Raw genomic sequence first — 6,733 nt, 5'->3', positions numbered from 1 at the left:
AAAAACAATTAACTCCTGAGCTTTCTCGGCACTCTTTAGACGCCTGCGCACATTGATTTCATCTCTACATATTTTAAAGCAAATATAGTTCAACGGGTACATACCACGATTCATATTTATGGATTTGAAAGAAAGATCAATACTATGAAAATGTATATAAATAAATAAACATTTAATATATTACGACAATAAACACATCTCCAAAGTAACCACTCCCAAGTACTAAAAAAACACTCCAAAGTAAAAAAAAAAAAAAAATACATATTTACAATAAATTACCGGTTGATATCTTGGGGATGTCACTAAAGAAGTTCAAAGTTTGTATTAAGCGAAAGCTTATAGAAAAGTCCTATTATAGTATAAAGGATTACGTAAACGATAAAAAAGCTTGGGTGTAAACAATTGCTCTAACCAGGTTGCTTCTTAAATATTTTCTAATGACAATGTGAGATGGTGATAACAAAAAGAACACCCTGCTAAGTTTGTTGTGGGCTTCTTCTTAGACCAGGGCGCGATTGGAACCCTCGTAGCTTTAGTTTTAAGTTTACGATTGTAGTTATCGCCATCACTACTCACTGCTATGCACACATTTTGTATAAAAAGTGCCATCTATGTGCCTATTTAAATAAAGAAATATTTGACTTTGACTTTGAACCATAACTTGTGTTATGGGTACTAAGATAACTGATGAATATTTTTGTAAATAATACTTTTAATATACAAATCTAAAACTCCCAGACACTGAAAAACATTCATATTCATCACACAAATATTTTCTAGTTATGGGAATCGAACCCACTGACTTTGACTCAGAAAGTAGGGTTGCTGAGAAATCAATAAAATAAAGTCTGTGGCATATGTTTATCTCCATACCAATACCTCCGCGGTAGTTAATTCTTAATGTGTCTACGGTGTGCACTGGATCTAAATAGCAGGCCTCAGAACCGGGACCTAGCAGGCTAGCCCAGCTCCGGAATGCGGGGTGAACGACCCCGGCTGCCCTGCGTCCACCTGGATCTAGTACTTTCTCGCAACTAGCGGATATTTTCAATTATCGAATGAACTAGGTACCTATAGTTAATAGTTTATTAGATATCATATACATACATCGTTGTATTGGAGAGAAGAAGGCGTTGCTTTGCGGAATTCCATGATATGCAATAAAAATTAAGCGACCCTGCTTTCTGAGTCCTTGGCCGTGGGTTCGTCCCCACAACTGGAAAATGCTTGTGTGATGAACATGAATGTTTTTCAGTGTCTGGGTGCTTATATTTATATTATAAGTAAGTATTTATGTGTATTATATTCATAAAGATATTCATTAGCTATCTTAGTACCCATAACACAAGCTACGCTTACTTTGGGGCCCGATGGCGATGTTTGTATTGTCATAGTATATATATTTATTTATTTATTAAGCTTTCCCAGGGGAGATAATTGTCACCTGCCCATGCTAGGTGTGCTGGAGATGTGGACTTCAGATTGAATAATTCTTTATTCAAAATTCAAAATTCATTCATTTCAAGTAGGCCTAATATAAGCACTTTTGAAACGTCAAGTATGTCTGTTTGTAGTGACTACCACCGGTTCGGAAGGGAGATTCTACCGAGAAGAAGCCGGCAAGAAACTCAATAGTTTCTCTTTTTTGACATCGTTTTACAATTTAAAGATCTTTGTTCTATCTTGTGTGAGCCGAGTGCCTTCTTTCCAGGCAAACTTGTCATTATTCTTAACAATTATTCATTTATTTTTGTCTTTCTGAGTTCAAGGAAAATGTTTATCATATGTATATATTAAACATGTATATATGCAAATATATATGTTTATTTAAATGCACTACCTACCTCTCTTCGTGAGCTATGTTTAACGGCTGTGGTTGCCTGGAAGAGATATGTAGCGATAATGCCGCCAAATTGTATACTTTTTGTTAAATTTTTATTTGTAATTTTTCTATATGTCTATGTGGTGTACAATAAGTGTATTCATTCATTCATTCATCATTCATGAATGTTTTTCAGTATCTGGGTGTACTAAATCTGTTTATTATAAGTATTTATGCATACTATTTATAAAAATATTCATCAGTTATTTACTTACTACCCATAACACAAGCTACGGTTACTTTGGCAATGTGTGTTTTCGTAAAATAATTATTTATTTATTTATTCATTGTAAAGTCAACATCTCCTGAGGATGCTCCGGTGTCGGAGTGAAACATAATGATAATAATATACTTTATTGGGCACAATAAAAACAAGTACAATTATAATGGTATACAAAAAGACTCATTAGTTATCAGTTAAATGATCCAAGCAAATGTCACAGCAATCTCTGGTTAGATATAAAAATTATCGATATGTAGAAATTGAAAAACTTCTGCCCCTATACTAGGATTTAACCTGTATTATAGGAGTAAATAGTAAACGTACGTTACTTAGAGAGTGTATTGGCTGAGATCTGCTTGGTGTGGAGTATGAAGATTGAAGAAATTATAAATTACTTTGTATAGATTTCCCTGCTTTTGGTGGAGTATGACATATTTAGCTTAATTTTCATTGTATCGTTGTATTCACGTTCGCGTTTATTGCTGTGATTAATCTGCCAACTGATAAACTTTTTTTATTACACTAGTAATCTCTCGGTGGCACTTCTTGGTCGGTAGGGTGGTCAACTAGGCACGGCAGAAGCCTCCCGAAATTATAAATTACCAAATTTTCCCTCCCCCAATTGTTCAATCCCCAACCTAAGAACGTACCGACTACCTCTGACTAACTGTATGCACTGGCTATGACCAGCGAGAAACGATGGATTTATAACTAGTGGTAGAGTGACTAAAAACAGACAGACTTGACGTTTCAAAACCGCTTATAAATAATAAAAATAAATAAATATACTAAGACATATCGCCATCTAGCCCCAAAGTAAACGTAGCTTGTGTTATGGGTAATAAGATGACTAATATTTTTATGATTAATAAAAATAAACATCCACGGAAAACATTTATGGACATAACACAAACATTTTTAACAAAAGCTGGGTCGCTGCCAATTGGCTGTCAAAAAAGAATCAGCCTACTTGAAATAAATGAATTATTTGTTTGAAATTTGAATTTGATAATTATGAAAATTAAGCTTTATTTTCGTAGTATATCATGGATTTCCGCAAAGTAACGCCTGCTTCTATCCAAGAATTTGAAAATGTTGAAGACATGTTACCTACCTAACATCTGACTGCATTTGTGTGTGTACGTAGGTAGATACTTTTCCTTTCATTATTTCCTATATCTCGCATGGATGATGGAAACGAATGTCGTTCCGCATCGGCAGAGGTAACACGTAACAGAGTAACTCTAGAGCCGACATTCGATATAGCGCGGCAGTGAGAGCGACATTTGGAGTTTGGACATCTGACGGCCACGCGGAAAAGCGATATACCTAGGCTAATTAAAATATAATAAACATCGTGCGAGAAGAATCGGCGACGAGGTGATAGCCAATGCTAGACTCTAAAGGAAAATCGTCTTAAGGCCGCCTTGCACCCAAACACCACCTATTTCAGAGAGTGTGCTTAGGACCTTAGTCATTCACAGCGTATATTATATTAACGTTCCACTCCAGGGCACATGTCGCCTCTCTCTTCTCATAGGAGAGAAGGTTTTAGAGTATACCGGGACCGGAGGCTAAACATGTTCTCCGATCCACGGGGGCTGATACCACCAATTTCCTAACACCAGGCTTTTTAACTTCTTTTTTTAAAAAAAATCTTAAATAGAAAAAACAGAATACGTTACAATGTTTGAGCCGACACGGGATTGAACCGAGGACCTCGACATCAGTATTCAACCATGCTAATCACTAGACTTATGAGACAGTCCAAGTAGTTAGGACCTAAGCATTCGATATAAACCTCAAAACTCAGACAATTTTACGTAAAGCCCTACTTTACGAAAAATAGAATACTACTAATATAATCATTTTAAAGTAAAGTCTGTTTATAGTGACTCTACCACCGATTCGGGAAGTTGAATTAACCCAGAAAAAGCTGAAATGAAAACCAGAAAAATGAAACTGAAAGGCGAAAATTATACAATATTGAAAATTTTACCATTTTTTTCTACATTGTGTGAGATGTAATCAGGCAGCTGCTTCCAAGAAACCTTGTCATTAAGGAATTTATCAATTTTATAGTAACCTCGATGTATTAAATATGTCTTAATACATTGTTGAAACTTTTGCATAGGTGAATCTAATATTGCCTTGGGTATCATATTATACTCCAACAAAGTACGATACTGTTTCAGACGAAATACACAAATGAAAAATTTATGTTAGTTTTTAGTAAATCTTTTGCTTATATACAGTTTTTTAACTTATCCATTTATCATGACTAATGTTTTTTTTTAGAAATATCTTATTATTATATTTCGAACGCGTCAGTGCAGATGGACTAAGCATGGTGGAGAGGATAAACTCTTTACGAATCTCATCTAATTAGGCCCAGCGCGGTGATAGCCAGATAGGACTTCGACTTCACTTTCTGGGAGCCGAGTTCGAATCCTAGCTCGCTCCTCTAACCTCTAAGTTACGTGCGTGTAGGAAAACATCGCGAGGAAACCTGCATACCTGAGAGTTCTACATAAGGTTCATAAAGGTGTGTGGAGTCCACCAATCTGCATTGGGCCAGCATGATGGTTTACGGCCTTAACTCCTTCTCATTGTGGGCGGAGACCCGTACCCTATAGTGGGCCGGAAATGGGTTGATTTGATAATGATGATTATATTTCGAAGCTTCTGTAAGTAAACTGAAAGTAGTTTATATAAAACGTAAGCTTACAGAAAAATCCTATTATAATATTAAGGATTACTTAAACGATAAAAAAGCTTGGGTGTGAATTGCTCCAGCTTCATAGCTTAATATAAATTTACTGTGAAATGGTGATAACAACAAAAATTACCCGGCTAAGTTTGTTGTGAGCTTTTCTTAGAGCAGGGCGCGTTTGGAACCCTCGTAGCTTTAGGTTTAAGTTGGCGAACGAAGTTATCACCATCCCCTTACAATTATGTAAACATATATATGTATAAACGCTTCATAAGTGCCTGTGATAGGCCTATTTGAATATAGGACAACCAAGTTTAAACTTTCCTAGAATCGTACCATGAGACATTAAAAGGGTCCGAACCGGTACACAGTTGATATCTCATAAACACGTACAAAGTACTCTGCTACGACGTTTCTAAAACGCCCCGCAAAGATCTGGCATGCCGTTTCGGCTTCCGTATTTCTCACTTCCGATCTCCAATAACACTCATCAGCATTTCGCAATAGACTAACTAACTTGTAGTGAAATTAAAATATGTAATGTTACCATTAGATACAAAACAACTACTTACGAGAAGGTCAAATTTGTCAATACGCTGAAGTCAATCTAAATTTAGACAATACAAACGCCGATTAGTCACATCAGTAGGCAGATAGCCACATAAGGCTACTAAGGACACCTAGTACCTACCAACTGTAATAAGCAATGCACTATATAATGTCTAAATAGTAAATGCCAATTGACTATGACCTAAAGGAATGTATTCGCGACCTAGCTGCTAACCAGAGCGGTTGTTGCAGGGTCACCGGGTAGGGGTGCCAGGTCGTTTTACCTTCATCATCCCATTACGGGTTACTACAGGGCACGGGTTTCCCTCTCAGAATAAGTAAGGTTCAGGGCGCTGTCCACTACGCTGCTGGCCAAATGGGGATTGTCAGAGTCCACACGCCCTTCATAACATTATGGACAACTTTTTCCTACACGGTTTAATTGCTTAAATTAAAAACGCACATAGCTCCGAAAAGTTAAAGGTGCGTGGGATCACTTTACACGTAGGCTATAACCTATACTTAAACAATATATATCGACAGTTAACATACATCGCCATCTAGTCCCAAAATAAGGGTAGCTTTTGCTATGGGTACTAAGATAGCTGTTTATGTTTATATTTTTATGAATACAATACACATAAATACTTATAATATACAGATAAATACCCAGACACTAAAAACAATCATGTTCTTCACACAAACATTTTCCAGTTGTGGGAATCGAACCCACGGCCTAAGACTCAGAAATCAGGGTCGCTGCCCACTGCGCCAGTCGGCCTTCAAATAAATTCTGGTTGGTCCAACATCTTAGCCTGTCTCCATATACAAGTAGAAGCCTTCCTCTCATCTTTCACGCGATCTCGAGGAACTATGTAGGTTAAATTAATCTACCATGGATAAGGCATCTTGATTTTAACGATAACCTTTCGGATGCAATGACCTTTTTAAAAGACACGCAGGACCATATGGCACGGTTTCCCATATGGAGCTGTCTTTGTTTCTTTTTATATAGTAACTAGCGGTCCCACGCGACTTCGTTTGCGTAAAAGTCAACCTTAAAAGATAGACATATGCTTTTTTTTTACTTTTAGGCTGCCCGTCTACCGGAGCGGGGCCGAGAAACGGACTAATGCGGAGCGGATTTGCTTACTGTGTCTGGTTCACTTAAGAGCAGCGAAGATTTTGGGCAATCCTATTGGTTAATATTTCTCCGTTTCTCGACTCCGCTGCCTCGCTCCGCTCCGGTGGACTGGCAGCCTTAAACGGGAACAACTTTGTCATAACTCATCCATGACTTTTGCGAAACTTTAACCGTTTACGCAGCGCACGCAGCGGGACCTCTGAAAGGAAAAAAATAACCCTT

General features: G+C 37.2%; 1 long non-coding RNA gene across 1 annotated transcript; it reads left to right on the top strand.

Moving 5' to 3' along the window:
• Positions 1-3,149: 3,149 nt before the first annotated feature.
• On the top strand, positions 3,150-4,355 carry LOC120631695. The gene is made up of 2 exons (XR_005659063.1): positions 3,150-3,252; positions 3,998-4,355. It is a non-coding gene; the product is annotated as an uncharacterized LOC120631695 (long non-coding RNA).
• Positions 4,356-6,733: the final 2,378 nt, after the last annotated feature.

The sequence above is a fragment of the Pararge aegeria genome, chromosome 18 (genome assembly GCF_905163445.1).
Source record: "Pararge aegeria chromosome 18, ilParAegt1.1, whole genome shotgun sequence".
Taxonomy (NCBI): Eukaryota; Metazoa; Arthropoda; class Insecta; order Lepidoptera; family Nymphalidae; genus Pararge; species Pararge aegeria.
The sequence above is the reverse complement of the archived record's forward strand: the minus strand, read 5'-3'. Positions and strand labels throughout refer to the sequence as shown.